General features: G+C 32.2%; 2 long non-coding RNA genes across 3 annotated transcripts in view; both read right to left on the reverse strand.

The window, feature by feature from the left end:
- Window positions 1-1,275: 1,275 nt before the first annotated feature.
- LOC110741693 lies at window positions 1,276-14,509 on the reverse strand. Its single transcript, XR_002518387.2, has 3 exons — window positions 10,435-14,509; window positions 4,110-4,225; window positions 1,276-1,357 (listed from the first exon to the last, which is right to left on the reverse strand). It is a non-coding gene; the product is annotated as an uncharacterized LOC110741693 (long non-coding RNA).
- A 1,845-nt stretch (window positions 14,510-16,354) lies between these two features.
- Window positions 16,355-20,117, reverse strand: part of LOC103879270 — a 49,450-nt gene continuing 45,687 nt past the window's right edge. For both annotated transcript variants that reach the window (XR_004178726.1, XR_002518388.2), the window contains one exon: window positions 16,355-19,709. This is a non-coding gene — a long non-coding RNA (uncharacterized LOC103879270). The remainder of the gene's footprint in view (window positions 19,710-20,117) is intronic.

Genomic DNA, 20,117 nt, shown 5'->3' on the forward strand with positions numbered 1-20,117 from the left:
ACAAAAACAGACACATAGACCAAGGTAACAGAACAGAGAAACCAGAAACAAGGTCACACACAGATATCTATCTGATCTTTGAGAACACTGACAAAAAAACACAATAGGAAAATAATTCCCTATTCAGTAAATGGTTCTGGAATAACTGGCTAGCCAAATATGCACAGGACTAAAATCGAATCCCTTCCTTACACTTTATTAAAAAGTCAACTCAAGATGGATTAAAGACTTAAATGCAAAACCCAAAACCCTGAAAACAACATGTGAAATACCATTGTGGACATAGGAGTGGGTGAATACTTCATTATTAAGAACTAAAAGCAATTCCAACAAATGGAATCTAATTAAATTTAAGAGCTTCTGCACAGCAAAGAAAACTACCATCAGAATAAACAGACAACAAAAAAAATAGGAGAAAGTATTTGCAAACTATGCATCTGAAAGAGATCTAATATTGAACACCTATAAGAAACTTAAACACACTAATAAGCAAAACTACAAAGAACCCTATAAAGCATGGGCAAAGGACATGAACAGATACTTTTCAAAAGAAGACATACATATGGCCAATAATCATATGAAAAAAGCTCAATATCACTGATTATTAGAGAAATGCAAATCAAAACCACACTGAGATACCATCTCACACTGGTCAGAATGGCTATTACTAAAAAGTGAAAAAAAAATAAGAGATGCTTATGAAATTGTGGAGAAAAAGGAACATTTAAACATGGTTGGTGGGAGTGTAAATTAGTTCAGCCACTATGAAAAGCAGTGTGGTGATTCCTCAAGGAGGTAAAAACAAAACTACCATTCAACCCAACAATCCTGTTACTGACTGTATACCCAAAGGAATGAATTGTTCTCCATAAACATACATGCATGTGCAATTTCAATGCAGTGATAGTATCAATAATAAAGACCTGGAATCAGCCTAAATGCCCATGACAGAGTGGATAAAGAAAATGTGGTATGTATACACCATGGAATACTATGCAACCATATAAAAGGACTAGATCATGTCTTTTGTAGGAACATGGGCGGAACTGGAGGCCAACTTCTTTAGCAAACTAACACAGGAATAGAAAGTCAAATACTGAAAGTTCTCACCTATAAGTGGGAGCTAAATGATAAGAACACATGGATACAGGAGGGGAACAACAGACACTGGGGCCTACTTAAGGGTGGAGCATGGGAGAAGACAGAGAAAAAACAAAAACAAAAGTGAAAAAAAAGAACAAACACAAAACAACTATTGGGTGCTTGTCTTGTTACCTGAATGATGAAGTAATCTGTACATCAAATTTCCACCATGCAAGTATACCTCCATTATAAACTTGCAGATGTACCCCTGAACCTAAAATAAAAGTTAAAAAAAGAAATTACTGGCATATAGAAAACACACAGTAAATCATGTTAGATGAGATTATGCAGAACACATATTAAAATAAATTTTGTGTACATAGTAAGAAAGGGCTACAGAAGAGTTCAAAATGCAGGGAAAAAAACAGGGACAGGATGCACTGAAATGGGGTTCTGAGAAATAGATACTATCTTCAAAGGACCTCTGACATTATGTATAAGGCAGAATGAAGGAGAGAAATAAGGCAAATGAGATCTAGCCCTTCTTATAGATTTTAATTAAAGCTATCACAGGCTGAAATGTATTTATGTGTGCATAAGAATATCTGTATATCTGTGTGTCAAAAGATTCAAGGTAGATCAAAATTCAGGAATACGCTGCAATTATAGAAAAAGACTGGGCCAAGGTAGGGTGAATAGTCAATCTCTCCATCTCCCCTTTCCTCTGAAGTCCATGTGAGACTAAGTGCTCCTCGAATACTCTGAAATTCAAGCTAGCATTTATCACAGAATATTATCCAAACATCTTACTTGTCTGCACTCATCAGAGCAGGAACTGTGAGTGTCATTTTTTTTTTTTTTTTTAAGTATCCCTGGTGCCTAGTGCAGCGCCTTGAAACAGAAAAGAGTTTCAGTGAATATTTGTTCATTGTTGAATCCCATCTCAACTTATTCAACAATAGAAATTTTTCTCTTCAACTGCTATTTTCATGTTTAATCTGTGCAAATTCTCTTTGAAAAGGGAGGGAAGAAATAGGAGGAGAGAAATAATATGTTTGAATCAAATATTTCTCTTTTCCTGCCTCAGAGGTTCTGCAGCCAGAGGTACTTGAACCTCATATTGCTTTTCTAAGAATGTTACTTGTCCTGTCCTCCACAAAAGCACAGAATTTCACCTAATAATTCCAAGGTGATGGTGCATGTTTGCACACTCCAGGTTAAGCATCTGAACATCAGTGTGGTACACTGTAATGTTTTTGAGCTCTCTTCTTCTCCTGGAATTTCTAAAATTTATTCTTCTATATATCTGCCAAACACTATATAGATGGGATAGTTTATAGAAGTTTCCCAAGTTATAAAGTTTTTATTAGCGCTAATAATCTTTCAAGACTGAATAGCAAATAACATTTCATCTGCGGGAGAGGAATCTTTCACATTCTCTTCTACACTCTAAAAATATCAGCTTAAGCTGTGATGGAATAATTATGTGTACTGTAGCACTTTATGTATTACTATTCTGGGATATGTGCACATTTGCCTGAGGGTGTATATGAGATGGATAGTATAAAAACATAAACAAAGTGGGTGGGTGCTAGCAAAGCATAAAAGAGGAAACATTTGATGGACTGTTTTGTACTTGGTATTCTACTTCTATTGCTCGGCTTAGGTGGCAATCACAGGACTTCAATTCAGGATAGAGTAATATTTTTCTGGCAGCATATTCCAGAGGTAATTGTGTAGGCTGTTTTAGAACTGCTGCTAAGTCACTTTTCTCATTAGACTACTGATGAGATGCCTCAGGTACCTTGTTCTTTCCTGCAGGCCATTTGCTTTTTTTTTCTTTTTTTTTTTTTGAGACGCAGTCTCATTCTGTCACCAAGGCTGAAGTGCAGTGGCACAATCTCGGCTCATTGCAAACTCCGCCCAAGCGATTCTCTTGCCTCAGCTTCCCGAGTAGCTGAGACTACAGGCACGCGACCCCACGCCTGGCTAATTTTTGTATTTTTAGTAGAGACTGGTTTCACCATGTTGGCCAGGATGTTCTCGAACTCCTGACCTCATGATCCGCCCGCGTCGGGCCTCCCAAAGTGCTGGGATTACAGGTGTGAGCCACCCCGCCCGGTTGCCATTTCCTTTTAATTTCAATTTCAGTCCAGAGACTTATATATGATGGCCTAGAAAACTCAACTTGTTCTGGCCCTGACTGCCCCTCTGATCTCATTTCATGACACAAGAAAAAGAGGAGAAATACAGGGTGAGTTCCACAAGAGCTGTGTGAAGAACTCTATGAACTGACTCTATGTAACGGCCATTTCTGGCCCCCTAGGATAGCACAAACAGTCAATAAATGATTTGAGACAACAAGTGGCAAAAACAGAAATCGACTCGAGTATTAGTATTTCTTTTTTTTTTTTTTTTTTTTTTTTTTTTTGAGGCGGAGTCTCGCTCTGTCGCCCAGGCTGGAGTGCAGTGGCGCGATCTCGGCTCACTGCAAGCTCCGCCTCCCGGGTTTACGCCATTCTCCTGCCTCAGCCTCCCGAGTAGCTGGGACTACAGGCGCCGCCACTACGCCCGGCTATTTTTTTTGTATTTTTAGTAGAGACGGGGTTTCACTGTGTTAGCCAGGATGGTCTCGATCTCCTGACCTCGTGATCCGCCCGTCTCGGCCTCCCAAAGTGCTGGGATTACAGGCTTGAGCCACCGCGCCCGGCCTAAGTATTAGTATTTCAAGAATCTCAGTGTATGCCCCAATATTATATACCGTTTTGATATGTTAATTAACCTAAAGTAGCAATTTTCCTGATTCATTGCATATGGTTCAAGTATAGTGATGGCATCAGTGAGACTACAATATCGTCATTTTCAGGAGAGGTCAATTTCTAACATAGTAAGCATTCAATAAATATTCGTTAAAATTGAATAAATAAAATTAACGAACAATTATTGGCACCTTTGAAATAATTACAGTTAACTTGAGTGATTACAAAATTAGTATTCAATAGTAATTTAAATTTTATATGACTTACCTGATGGGCTTGAACTCAGTTTTGAATGTTGTTTGTCAATTTTCAGCATCTTAGAAATAATTATTATGCATTACTTTGGAGTCCAATTTTAAATAAAGAATGTTGATGAGAATGCTCTAAAAATTACAACAAATTATCAAAATTAGATTGAATACATTACAAAATAACTTATAAATATAGGAACTTGCCTTTTAGATTAAAAAAAAATTCTTAGTAGAATGTCCCTTTGTAAGAAAAGATATGTTTAAAGTTAATATATCCGGATTTTTTTTTCTTTCTTTTATATAAAATTATTTTACTTTGATGTGAGGTTATAAAGTAAAGTTGGGATTAGGAATATCATCATGCATGCAGAGACACCATCAGTACAATCATCCCATAGGTAACACTGATAGGTAGAAAAAAGGATGTATTAACCATTTTACCCTAAACCTCAGTATCACACAACATACCCATGGAACAAACCTGCCATCTATTCCCTGAATCTAGAATAAAAATTGAAATTAAAAAGAAAGAAGAGTGAAAAAATGAAAATTATTCATTTGAAACTGCCTATTTTCTCAAACTATTTAATTGGGAATATAACAAATTATTTTAAAGATATTATTTTCACTTAAAGAGAAATATTTTTGTGATTCGTGTTTGTTACTAAAATAACTGTCAAATATAGTAACAAAATGGAAGGTAATGCTGAATTAATGCAAATGAAATTTGTTTAGAAGGTGAAAAAGGGGTCAGAAAAGATAAACAGCATCTAAAATGAATGGCAGTGTGAATAAGGATTTTTTTGCTTATTTTTGTTTAGCTAGGAAAACAGCTACATATGCATATTAGTAAAGCTTTAGATTCATCTTATATAACAAATATTAATTTCACATTATCATAAAGTTTATTGTAACTTTAATACCTTTCAAATGAATGTATTTTAAACTCTTATGTAGTTAAAATTAACTGTCTGGTTACATTTTATTATCTTAACGTTGCTAAATGCTACTAATATTTTAAAATATTTACTCACTAACAGTTTATATTTTACTCCTTATGATGTAGATTAGAAAAAGAGTTATAGTGTGATAATATAATGAACTTGGATATTTATTCAACAGTTCAGTTTACAGATGACTGTTCACATATACATACCATTCTATTTCAGAATGCTTTTTACATTTTGCAGAAAAGAAAACTAAATAGCATAACAAGTAATAAGAGAAGGAACTACATATAAAATTGAGGTCCTCTGGCTTTGTAGGTCATGAATATTCAAATACAGCCAGTTGGAAGGAGTCTTTAACACACATGACCTTGATGGTCAACAAATTGCAGTTTTAGTGTATACTTCTACCATAAATTAACTGTAAGCCTTAAAAAAGTTAATTAACCTGTTTAGACAGTACATTCCTTGTTTGTGAAATAATGATTGATATAAACATTGATTCTCATTCCTACTAGCTCTAAAATTATTCTGTGTAGCTGGAGTCCTACCATCTTCCTGCATGTTTTAGGGTATGAATATGTTCAATGGAACAGCACATTTCCCTACTTAAGTTCTGAACCAACTCATTCAAGTAGAATAAATCAATAACCTAAATATCATCTTTATTACTAAAAAAGCTTGCACAGGATAGCTTGCTCCACCACTAATAAGGAAAGGTAAAGTGAAAGAGAAAAGTCAGAGATCCTGTGATAATTTATTAATATAGCCCTTTTCTTGAAATACCAAGAGTGAAATGTGTTTATCTCTTATTATTTTGTTAGATTTTACACATAACTCAAACCTAAATAATCCTACTGGAACTGCCAAAGGAGAGAATAAAAATGACTGAGTTTCTTAAAAACCTGAATACATGTACATGCTTATTCTATTTACTACTTTCTGGTTTGATTTTTTTTTTTTTTTTTAACTACCTATTTCAGTCAAAGTTTACAATACCTAAGAACTTTTTTTTTTTTTTTTTTTTTTTTTTTGGTTTGAAATGCATTTATTTATTCACATTAAAGACCAACCTCTCTATATTCACTGGAAATAGGCCATTTAAAAAATTTGTGTTATTCAAATATCTGTTTACTGAAAGATTGATTAACTAGATATTTTAGATTTTCTAAATGAAATATCTAGATTTAGAGATCTCATGGTCTTCTTGCTAAGAGGAGACAACAAAAATTTGTTTCATCTAGAAACTTCTATTAATAGGTATTTTAAAAAGTAAAAATATTAGTAGCAAAAAAAATTAAAAAAGAAAATGGAGTAAATAAGAATAAACACATTTTAAATCCTAGAATAGACAGTAAAAAATGAAAAATCACAAAGATATAAATAATTTACAAAACAATCTATTTTTATAATAAAATACTTATCGAACATGTATATGATATATATTATATATTACATACAAGTATAATGTATTAATTACTGTCCCAGGCACCCTATGTAAAAGGTGGTATCTAACTTCAAAGAGGAGACTGACACTTAAGGTAACAATTTACTACAGTGAGCTCAAATCCCTAACAAGTTTATGCATATGCAACATTGCATAACTAATGGTAAAACTCAACTAGAGTATTTTTAACATCAGACATTAAAATAAATAAGGCCTATTTATTTAAGATAAATAAGACCTATGTATTTAAGATAAATAAGACATTGAAATAAACAAGGTCTATTTATTAGAATTCTGTGTTTCACAAAAGGGAAAACTAAACATAACATCAGTCACATTTGGCCACCTATTTTCCCATGTCATTGAGCCATTCTACTGCATTATGGAATGACTAGTAATTGATTTGATGTTAATGATCATTTTGAGGCCATAATTTTTGTTGTTAAGAGAGAGGAAGTCAAAGTTATAGAGATTTTCTCCTATGCTTTTTTTAGGAATTGCATGGTTTTAGATTTTAATTTTAAATCTTTGGGGCATTTAGATATTTAATTTTGAGTAAGGATGTGAAGGATGGGTTAATGTCTCTCTCCTCATCTTTTTATACAGCAGATGTCTGGTTGTTCCAGCTTCATTTCTTAAAAAGGCTTCCCTTTTCTAATTAAATTTATTTCGTGCTTTTATTAAAAATCGTCTGAAAATATGTAATTGGTATGTTTCTAGACTTTCTATTTTGTTCCACTGAACTATATGTCAGTCTTTTTTGCCAATACCATGTTGTCTTGATTAATGTAGCCTTGTAATAACTCTTGAAATTAAAAGGTATTAATTATATGAACTTTATTCTTTATAATTTCTTTCTCTAACCTAGATTACTTATACTTCTATAAAAATTATTTATTTATTTATTTAACTTTTAAGTTTAGGGGTTTAAGTTTCGTTTAACTTTATTTATTTAACTTTTAAACTCAGGCTTGTTACATAGGTAAACTTGTGTCATGGAGGTTTGTTGTACAGATAATTTCATCAACCAAGTACTAAGCCTAGTACCCATTACTTATTTTTCCTGATCCTCTTCTTCCTCCCACCTTTCATCCTCTGAAATGGCCCATTGTATGTTGTTCCACTCTATGTGTCCTAATTTATAATTAGCTTGTCAATTACTACTTTAAATAAATACCTGCCCAAAATTTTATTATAATTTCATTGAATCTATAGATAATGTGGGAAAATTGATGTCTTAAAAAGAATTGAGTTTTCAAAACATAAATATGGTTTATTTCTCCATTTACTTAATTCTTTAATAATTTTTCAGCAATATTTGTAGCTTTAGTATAGTAGATTCAACATCTTTTTTGTTTAGTTAACTCCAAGTACTTTTTCCTGAAAATTAGATACCTCAATTACTGTATCACTACAAACTTATACTGCTTTTACATTACAGACTCATTCTCTTTTATCATATATATGTACATATATATACATATATATACACACACACACATATATATATATATATAAATGTAAACTCCAATTAAAGCTCCTGAAACTACATTAAGATATTTGGATATAAATGCAATACAATATTATTTTTATATAAGCCAATTTCCAACAAAATGTATAAATAAAACTAGATCAAAATGTCTAAATGTATTTAAGAATCTATGAATGGAACACAAATAAATCATGATAGGGCACTGTTGAAAGAAGAAAGAAATCAAGTAATATGTTCCTGTAACCTTACAGTTATTACCAAGATTTACCTGTAAAATTCAATTACTTTTAAAAAGCCATTGAAATAAATATAACACAATAATAAAATAAACACTGTCTCTTTTCATTTTAAAAGTTTTAAATTGTTTAATGATATTTTACTTCCTTTGGTTACCATAGAGAGTGTTCAAGGAGTTTTATACTGGAAATATTAGCATTTCTAAACGCTCAAACTTCACATAAAGCAGTTGTCATTTTAAAATCAATTACTGTGCTTTCTATCTCTCACATATACTTGTTTGTTATTTTCTCGCTCAGTTAAATTTAAAAGTACCCACTCTTAAGACCATTTGAATCAAAAGTACTAACCTTTTCTCTCGGTTTCTTTTATTTTTTTTTCATTGTCTTTTCAGACAGACAATCGAAAAGCATTATGGTAAAAGAAGGGAAATTTCACATTCTAACATGGTCCATTAAATAGCTAACATTTTAGCTTTATGTATGAAACAGAAGGTTTTTAAAACAACTTAATTGCGTAGACTAGATAAAAATTATACAGTATAATAACCATAAAGCCAGATTTTTTACAGAGATAATACATACAGACAAAAAACATACTTGCTCTCTCTCACACACACACATACACACACACACACACATCATCATCATCACCACCACAACCACTACTGCCAAAATTTATTTTTATAAATATAAATTCGGCTCAGTGGTCTGGATATTTAATCATTTAAAAGAATAAGTTTGGTCAAATATTGCATTCAATTCTGCTTATCTTAGAGAACACAGTTTCTGAAGAAAAGGAATAAGCCAAAGTTAGCAGCCTGCTACTGTTTCATCTTTAAATCAGACTGTGGAATTCCCTCTACATGTCTGACCTTTTGTCTCATACATTACATCTACAATTAATGTGGTTCAGTGCCCCTCTTGTCAGTAGCTGCTAATGAGATTTAAAGCCATCTTTAAAACCAGCTTCAACAGCATTAGTGTTATTTGACAGCATTTTTTGATCTGCTTTAGTATGAGGCATGTAAAAGCAACACAGAAATTGATGTTTGGCAGAGATGTCAATCAGGCATCTGATATATTCTTCCTGTTAAATTTAAATGTATTTTGATAGGATTTATGGTTGATGAAGATTGTTTAGCCTAGGAGTTTTCTCTTTATGATCACCTTTTGTGTTTGTTTATTTGTTTTTTTGTGTTTGCTTCAGTCTCATTCATAAAACTTAGAGATAGAGTGATTTAGAGTGTCAAAATAATTTTGAACAATCCCTAAACAAAATATAGTAGCAGTATTAAAACTACATACTGTCTATCAAGTACTTTAAATTTTTAGGATTCTTAATGTATTAACATGTTGGTAGACTTACCAGACCAATATAAGTTTATAGTATTCTACAATTTTAAAAATATAATGCTTGCATAATTTGTTGAAATTGTAAATGTTTTTTGGATATATAAAAAAGTTATCTTTAGAAAAGAAAAAAATCAATTTTTTTTCAAGCATTAGGTAAACACAAAAGTGATATACAATATTTTCTTATCAGATTGAAAAAAGAATGCAAAGGTACAATTCTATTATCCAATTTTAATGAGAACATAATTAGTATATAGATTTTTGAATGGTAAATTTTAATAAGTATGAGAAAAATTGAAAGTTTTATTAGTCTTTTGATCATATACTCCTCTCCAATGAATACATAATAAATAAATAACCCAGTTAAAGCAGAAGATTTATGTATATATCCATGTATACATTATATTGCAGTGCCATTTTAAACTATAATATATTAGAAATTAACATTTTGTTCAAAAATAAGGTCATAGTTATATAATATTGCACATGTATAAGAGATATAATACATTGATAAGAACGTATGATGCAGTATTTATAAAATAAAAATAAATATTTAAATGTTTTAAAGTGAAAATAAATTCTTTCAAAACTATAAAGTAAGTGTAATCAGGATACTTGGAGAAATGTTAGATAGCTAGACAGGTAAGTAACAAACAGTTAAAACTACCATTAACTGTATTATTTGTCACTATTGGAATTATGAAGAATTTTCATTTTTACACTGTTTTTATGTATAAATTTTCTCTAGTATGTACGCATGTCTTCAACAATCAGAAAAATAATGTATATTAGATTCAAATCAAGTCAAACAATGTGAAACTTCCTACCTGACTTCACAAGTCAAACAATGTGAAACTTCCTACCTGACTCTCCCATGTCTAGAGCCAATTCTTCTATGGTTATTGGATCTTTCTTGCTGTCATTATCTGCCCTGGGTGAAGCAACTGGTGCCAAAATGAATTTTTGTGTGTTAAGACATGATTATGATACCATCATTTCTTAAAGCCTACATAGAATACATATCCCATCTTATAAGCTATCTGTTGTTGTTATTGTTGTTGTGTTTTCTATAATCAACATTTTAGGAATGAATCTGTAAAGTGATTCATTTGTAGACAGACTAAGCCTCACAAAGATATAGTACTACAAGTGTATACCACCTGTGATTTTTCTTGTAAAACATCTAAGAACCACAGTTGTCAAAAATAAGCAGGTGGCATCCATCCAGTAGAAGTGTTTTTGTGTAACAAAATATAAACTGGTTTTAAATTGGATGATATAACTATGACAAAGGTTTTTCCATGGATAGTGCAACCCATATATACATTTTTAATGTAAATGATAATACAACCTGAAGCAGGGGTCAGTAAAGTATTCCCTGTATACTATACATGGCTTACCCCTGTTTCTGCAGAGCCCAAGAGATAAACATGATCCTACATTTTTACATGCTTGAAAAGAAATTAAAACAATAATTATCTTGTAACATGTGAAAATTATATGAAGTTCACATTTCAGCATTGATAAATAAAGTTTTATTAAAATACAGCCACACTCAATATCTGCACATTGTCTATGACTGCTTTCACTCTACAACTGCAGAGCTGAGTAGTTAAGACAGAGACCATATGTCCTGAAAAGTTGACAATGTTCACTCTCTGATTGTTGATGCCTACATTAAAGTATACTGCTTGTGGAATCGCTTTCGAGTCCACAAGAAATGCATAATGATTCTGGCTACAGAATATTTATTCTTGATACCCCACCTTGACTTTTTACATGCCATCTACGTGGGTAGTTTGAAGTTTTTATTATGTCCTTTAGTCTTTTTAATTTACTTATTATAAAGCAATGTATTTATGAAAATACATGTTTTCTTCTGTTCCTTGAGAGAGTGGTACATTTCTGGCTCATACTCTGTGATGTTGCAGTCTTATATTTTTCTAAATGAAGCCCTCTATCCAAAGTAGTGTTATTTTCACAGCTGTGTTTTTCTGGCTACAATAGCTTCTGACTGCTCAGTTGCAATAGGAGATGAGTTTTTAAGTATCTAGAATAAAATGAGTCTTTCTGTTTGGCATATTAATTTCTAACTATTCACTGTCCTATGACATCTCAGTATCTATAAAAAGTCCCCTTGGAAACACAGCAAATGAGCATTATTCTTTGACCTGCACATGACTAATATTGTTGTTTTGTCTGTTATGTAAATCCAATTTGATTTTTTTCACAAACATTGGTTTCAGGAAAATAACTACAACCAGACATACCACACTTTTCTATAGCCTTAAAAGCCAAACTCAATGACAAGTAGTACAACATATGATCAAATATTGATAGAAGTATCTAGATATGCAGGTTTCTATGAAAGGATCAATCTTAATTTATTATCTGCACTCACACTACGAAACATCAGGAATTTGACCATTTTCTTTTTTAGCAACAATGTATAAACATGTGTATGTGTCACATACATAATCAGTATCCAAACTTTTATACAAGTCAAAGTGAACATATTGTTATTTTCTTATTGACTGATGAAGCTATTAACATGAAAATATGATAGAACAGTCATTGATATCTGAGAGACATTTGATACTTAACAGATTTCTACCCAAACTAATTCTGTGACTCATTTTACATTTTAGAAAATACTTCACTATTAATTTTCCTGTAGTAAACTTTCTATGGCATTGAAGACATACTTAAATTTTGCTCTATTTTGAATATTAATTTTTCCAAACAAAATAATTACATGATATATGTAAAAATTTGTTTGGAAGGACGTCTTACAATATTTTTTGTTAGGAAATTAAGATGTAACCAAACCCATTTACTGTTTCTAATTTCATCATCTGTGTATGTTTTCATTAGTGGAAATTCATGTGGTTCCAAGACTTGAGACCTTAGGAGATGAGGAAGGACACAGTGGCAAGTCCCCTGGATTTTCTTTTTGTGTCCCTTAACCCAGACTGGAGACAACAGACATGATAAATACAGAAGCACCATGGGCATAGTTAAAATAAAATAAATTTCCAGTCTTCCAGGAAAGGGCAACCTAGCAACACAGAAAATCTACCACAAGTACCTCGTGTATCCATCAAACAACACAGAAAAAAATTGCAGTCCTACCTCAATTAGCAAAAGCAGAGAGGGAAAACTGGATAACCACCCTTGCCAGGCTTAAATGGGGCACACTGATCTGTCCTCCAGTGTATGTCAGAGAAGCACGATTAGAGAACCAAGACTTTCATTTTTTTTTTTTTTTATATTAAGGAGACTGCCTTTTCCCAGTGTCAGTGTAGACCATGTGGAGAGAATGAAATTTTACCTCCAGCAGTGGTAACAAGGCACCTGTCCCTATCCCTACGAGGGTGGTGTCAAAGGAGGGCTAGAGGAGAGTCAGATCCTTCACCATCAGTAACATCCCAGCAGTAACAAGGCCAACTCCTACCATATTGTATTGGAAATTAAAACTAAGAACATTTAAAAAGCATTTGTGAATTAATTTAACTATAAAATATGACCATTACTTGTTAAAGAATATATTTTAACATAAGTATGTATTCAAAGTCAAATAAATGTAGTGACAAATGTATCATTTAGTTATATTTACAGAACTTCCTTAATATTAGGTTGGTGCAAAAGTAATTGAGGTTTTTGCCATTACTTTAAATGGCAAAACCCGCAGTTACTAACATCTCATAATTGTTTCTGCTTGTAATCACTTGTGATATATTATTTTAAATGAAGTACATAAAATCAGACCTTATAAGTATATTCATTTACATACATATAAATACATACATGAAATTGGAAAGAATAATATTTTAGTAACCTTTCTATGGCTTTAATGTTACATCAAATTTGATAAAGGTTGATTGTGATACTGGATTAAAAAACTATACAACAGAAGCTTTTTATACATTGTTGCATTAAAACCCATTAGTTTGTCTTGATTTTTTTAAAGCAGAGTTGAGGTCATGGACAATTTGTGTGTCTCTCAATGCTCCCCAGTGCCCTATAGTCTAATTTCCAAGATCAGAAGAAAATATCAATTCTCCTTACCACCTGAGAATGCAAAACACCACATGCATCTATCATATTCTGATACCATCTAATTAAAGGAAGGCTTCATCACATGGTCTGCCCCTAAGTCAGGGATTTCAAATACAACTGCATTTGTAGAAAAAGACAGGAATCATTTGTGAATCCTTAAAAAGTGGGAGTACTGAAGACCTGGGCAGTACACACAGCACTGCCACCTGACTCACCCCACACAGTGATGCTGCTATGCATTTCTGCTTTTCTTCCTATTGTTTTTGCATAGCAAAGAGGCGTCCTGGTTGACTTGGATGCCAAGTCAAATATCTCCATGCTCTCTATTATTTAAATAAACAGATGAAGTTTACTGGAGAGATGAGTGAAAAATGGAAATATTTCATCCAAAAATATGAAAGATACTAAAATTAGTCAATCATACAAGTTATAATGTAGTGAAAAACGAGAGATCACAGTGACTGAAATGTTTACCAAAGCCAAAGGGTTAGGAACTGACACTGAAAGCTAGATTAAAGTACCAGGTATTTGTATGCCTACAGGGGCATAGTCTGAAGGAGGGTTGGCTTCATATGAAGGAGTAGGGGTAGGATAGATATCTAACGCGAAAATACATACAAGAACATGCATTTCTAGACTCGTTGTTGTAGATATGATAACCGTGGTGAGTACTGAGAAAATAGAGTCAGTCATTTACATATTACTTATGTTCAGCCAAATTGATAATGCATTGCGTTTTTTAAAGAGTTACATCAAACAACAATCCCTGAAAAGCATGTCATCTCTATCTACTCCCCTCCCCCACATATCATCAGATCTATTTAAAAGTGATATTTTTGACTTAGGTCTTTTATTTTTTAAATTTTGTTTTAATTTATATTATGTATTTGTGAATTTAAATCAAATAATGTAATATCTCTTTTTCTTTATTTATTTATTTTTCTCACTTTCTCTAATATTAAATTTCTCTAACTCACTGCAGTGATGACTAATAAGATAAGAGCTTTAAAGAGTTTTAAAGGTAGAACCATTTTTCTTTCCTTAGATCAAATAATATATTTTGCAAGGTTTTGCAAATATTGCTGGGAATTTTCCTCCAGCTTTTCTGATGTAAGTCATTAAATAGACCTCGAGAAAAGATAATTTGTTCTTTCATTCTGGAAGCTGTTTCAGTATTTTGATAGACAAATAGAGTCTATATTTTTCTAGAATTCTGATCTATTTCCATATACTCAGGTGTTAATGAATTGAGATAATTCTGTTACTTCAGCTGTGGCCACAATTCTTATCTTGTGCTGTGTTTTGTGTTAGCAACTAGCAAGACTAAGCTCCAGCTACCCACAGTGCCTTGGTGATGTGCTTGACAACGCATCCTTTATTGATTGGGGCTTACCTCCAATTTTACTCGTCCACTCCTCTACTGATGTTTTCTGAATTTCTTCCCAAATATACTACTTGTGTTTGTATGTTTGTTTCAGCATCTGCATCTGAAAGGTGAAAACTAAACCTGCCACCTTTTTCAAATTTTTATGTGGCAATTACTCAGTAGCCCTAGGTACTTTATTTTCATGGTTCTCACCTAGGAGTTTATCCACTTAGAACATTGTAAAGTCATTAAAATAGAAAAGCTAATAGAAATGGTCAGTGTAGACAGCACACAGATGCCTATAGGCAGAAGTATTTGCAAGGACATAGAGAAAATCCTATGAGAAGAGGAATATACATCTCATTCAGATGCATAATTCATATACACAAATGGTATATGAGTGGATGAAACTAGACTTGACCTGTCATCATTATCCATTAAAGTAGTTAGTAGAGTAGGAGAGAAACTCACAGCAGTATACTTGAAGAAATATTTACCTCTCAAATGTAGTCTGGTTCAAATATTGTCTGACCCAGTAGAGACTTATTAGAATATATCGCCTGATTTTGAAAGCACCACTATAGATTAAATTTATCAACAAGTGGACCTAGAATAACTTTAGCCCTAGGTAACATCCACTTGAGAGGGGTTTGAGTATGGCGGGGTCGGGAATGATATATGATCCGGCTCTGCAACACTGCTAAATACCATGCATTCATAGGTACTGTCTCTGCTAGAAAGAGAACAGTGAGTCTCCCAAGAACAGCAGACACACAACTTAGCATCTTTGTAAATACATACCTCACTAGCTTTCATTACAGTGCAAGCTTATACACACATACACATGCATATGTGTTGTGTGTGTATTTTGAAAGATCTACATGTTCTCTAATTGCTGAAACTAATTCAATGCATAGTAGTTATTAATTACCAAAATCATACTTTAACAGATCAAAAAATCAAGGCTGAAAGAGGTAAAAATGTGGCCTAAAGTCTAACCTACTCTCTCACTACATTATACATCCTCTCAGGATTTTTGTCTGTATTTTCAAGTCTCAATACTCATATAAACTTCCAAAATGTGATACATCCAACAAGGAAGTTCAGAGATTTCAAACTTTAAATCAGCATCTCAATGCAAAACAAATTTCTGCAATAATTTAACTGATAATAAAGCTATAAAAATTAATGTGAGTATACCCAAAGAGCCATATGAATTATTCTATGTGATGAATGTTATCCTACAAAACATGAACAAGAGAATTTGGGAGCTTTAGCAATAACCAAGACAAAGCAATGAAGAATATGTCGAATTTTTGTTTTTCACTTTTTTTTTTTTTTTTTTTTTTTGTAGAATCCATCATCTGTTTATTTTTTTCTTTTTATTTGAAGTAAAATAAATACTTTTCTAGTTCAATTTCACATTACTTCCGTTCAGAGTTTCAGAGATAGTTTAATCTGAAAGTGGCCTTTGAGGAAACCACGTATCTAGTGAAATGCTCCAGCCCTTTTCAGAAATAGTCTCAGTCTTTGTAAATGTCAAAGGAGAGCCATAAATCTCAAACAGTTGCCAAAACTAGAATATCTCTGAATGTCACAATGATGCTTGGTACATGTCTACCATACAGGGCTTTTTTTGTGGGTGTCAGTTCTGTCAGGTTCAACTTAAAGCAGCGTAACATTTTAGGAGAGAATTTAAGAGGTTTAGGGTAAAATAATACTTATGTTTTGCGTGGGTCAACAGTTACTGCAGTTGAACATGATCAGGTTGAATAGAGGCATGTTGGTGCATTTCAATTGCAGAGAAGTTCTCAAATAATTTTTCCCCATAAAGCTATGATTAATCATGTTTTCATGCTGTCTACTTAAATAACAAGAAGGCAACTATTTCCATTTTTAATTCTAAGTCATTGGTGAGTTTTTGACATTTTATTTAGTGACATGGGTTAATTTCATGCTTATCAAGAGATCATAATTGAGACACATTGGGTTACTATAGCAGCAAGCTAGTATTTCTAATAAAACCTGAGGACCCTGCTGTTACTCCCTATCATGAGATAACAAATTTAACCCATGACGCTATTTTATCATGTAGATTTACAAAGTTTCACAGAGAAATATAGATATCTGCTCTGATGGCTTATTTGAATAACAAAACGTATAAATTATTGAAACATTTTTAAATTTAACTGAGGTACCACTTTGAGTTGTTAACATTTTTTCTTTCAGGTTTTATTTAGCTGTTTTTGTGTGTTAGTCTGTTGCTCTAAGTATTTATTCATATATATATTTTAAAGGCATTTTATGAGTGATATTTTGATTATTTCTTTTGATTCATTGTTAGTTTTGCCTATCACAGGGTATCCTAAATTTGTATTCAAGCTTTTAATACTTTATATTGTTTAATTCTTCATATTTTCTACTTTCTAAAATTTCAACCTAATCCTTTCTAAAATTAAACCATGTAACACAAGTTTTAAAATAAAAACTTATATTTCCCCATTTCTATTCCATTTCTGATCTTTTCTCCAACAAGGATATCTTTTAACTCCTCACATTTCTACTTCCCACTATAAAAACCCTTCCTTTTAAAGCTTATTATAATGGTTTTTCCACAAAACTTACTTGATACTTGAGGTTCCACATAACTTTTTCTTTGAAATAAATGTCTATATCATACAAATGACCCTTCCTGTTACCAATTAGAATGAAATCTGATCCCTCCTTTCCTTGATAGGGCAGGAACCAATTCTTAAATGTCTTTATATCTCACCATAATGCAGTACCTAATATAGTACCTAAGACCAAGGTTAGCATATAACAGATAGTCAATATAATTTTCAAAGCATGAGTGGTTGCCTTCCTTTTATGGGTATAGTCCTTCCTATTTGGAGACTACATTTTACATTTTTCGTTACAGTTGCTTCTGACTGTGTGACTGAATTCTTGCCAATGGATTGGAACAGAATTGTTTTAGAGAATTTCACATTTACTTTCTTAAAGAGAAATCCCTCCTCGTGACTATGTCTCATCCTCCCAGGACAGAGAACTAGAATCCCTTGGGGATAATGGAGAAAGTATTAGAAGCAACCGAACAACTAAAAAGTGAAGTCTCTTCTTTTTTTTTTAATTTTATTTTTAAACTCACATATAATAAATGTACATATTTATGGAGTACACAGTGAGTTTCATTACATAAAGTGTACAGTGATCAAACCAGGTTAATTAACATGTTCATTCCCTCATTTATCATTTGTTTGTGTTGGCAGTGTTCAAAATTGTCTCTTCTAGAATTTGAAAATATGTAATAAATTTGTTGTTGATTATAGCCACTCTAAAGTTCTATAGAATACTCGGAGAGAAACAAAGCCTCCTCTTGGATTTAGAATACATACCTCAGGATTATTGTTTGAAAAATAACAACAGCAATAACAAAACCTTATTTTGGTTCATTAACCCTTGTTTCATTGGGTCTTTCCCTCTCTCTCTCTCTCTCTCCCCCCTTTTAACATTAGCCTAGTCTTAACCTAACAAATTTATTTAATAAAATATAATTAACGAATTTGAAGTTTTCAGTGTTTTACGTTTTTTAACATCCCTATATACACTTATTTTGTATATCTTGATTTAGTATCACACATTCAGAGGGTCTACATAGAATTATCATTTTGGGTTTGATAACACACATGCACAAGGCATGTTGATTAAATACCTATAAAGAAGTCAGAATATTAGGAAATGAAATATTAGGAAACTGAAGAATAGACCATTTTATAGCATCTTAGTTGGAAATATTGTAATCTTCTTTAAAATTATTCTATAAAACCACCAGAAAACCTCAAATTGTAAATACCCATAAGCTATTAACATTATCAATTTTATGTGAGAAAGAGGTCAAAAACTTATTACTTCAAATATCATTTTTGTTCAAGAGCAGACAGTGATTTGGAAAGCTTTTTTAAAATCATATATTACATTTGTTTTTTGGCATTTAATATTACATTTTTACAAAGTCCTGATTTAATGACATATAATAGTTCAGTGATATTCATCTTTTAAATGCTTTACAGATATTAATAAACTTGCCCTCAGAAGAACACTCTTTACATAATTATAAGACAATAAAACTAAACAAGCAATCTAATATTTTATTTACAACAAATAATTAATGTTGGGAACGGGTAATAGCTTTTCATCAAGTAATGTCCACGTTATGGACTGGATATTTGTGTTCCACCCACCAAAAAAATTAAAGTTTGAAATCCTAATCCCCAATGTGATATTAGGAGGTGGAGCCTTTGGGCGGTAATTAACTCGTTAGGGTAGACCCTTCAGGAATGGGATTATAGATCTCATAAAAGAGAGCCCAGAAAACTCTCTAGCTCCCTCTTTCCACCACATGAAGACAAGGCAAGAAGTAGACACTGCTACCCAAAAGAAGACCTCACCAGAGCACGGCCTCACTGGCACCTAAATCTCAGACTTCCAGTTTCCGGAACTGTGAGAAATAAGTATCTGTGGTTTATAAAATACTCAGTTTATGATACCTTGGCTAAGCAACCTGAATGGACTAAGAAAACCTACTTTTTAAATAAAATAGAACACACAGCAAATGTAATGATGATTTTTGTTTTGTTTTGTTTTTTGTTTCACATCACTGATATCTGAAATTTCATCAGTTGTCTCTGAAAACATTCTTCATCTATTTCTAGGCTGAAAGAAAAGGAAAAAAGTAAGTTAAAATGTGAATCATAAACCTATCAGATAAATTTAGTCATAACAGATAATCTTTCTAGATGATTTGTTTTCATTATTTTATCCAGTATAAGTATGCTTATGTTAATACGAAATGTGTATGTGTACAAGATACTTTGTTGCCTGAGTAATTCGTTATGCTTGAACTATAATTATATTATAAAGTACGTATTTGGTGGTCACATGTCCATGAAGCTGACATAATTATAGAGTATGATCATGGAAATACATAGATTTTAATTTTTGTTTTCTCCACATAGTCTGACATTTCATGTCTTAAATATGGATGTGGAGGCTAAGAGTATTATTTATTTATTTATTTATTTATTTATTGAGATGGGGTCTCACTCTGTCACCCAGGCTGGA

The sequence above is a fragment of the Papio anubis genome, chromosome 15 (genome assembly GCF_008728515.1).
Source record: "Papio anubis isolate 15944 chromosome 15, Panubis1.0, whole genome shotgun sequence".
Lineage (NCBI taxonomy): Eukaryota > Metazoa > Chordata > Mammalia > Primates > Cercopithecidae > Papio > Papio anubis.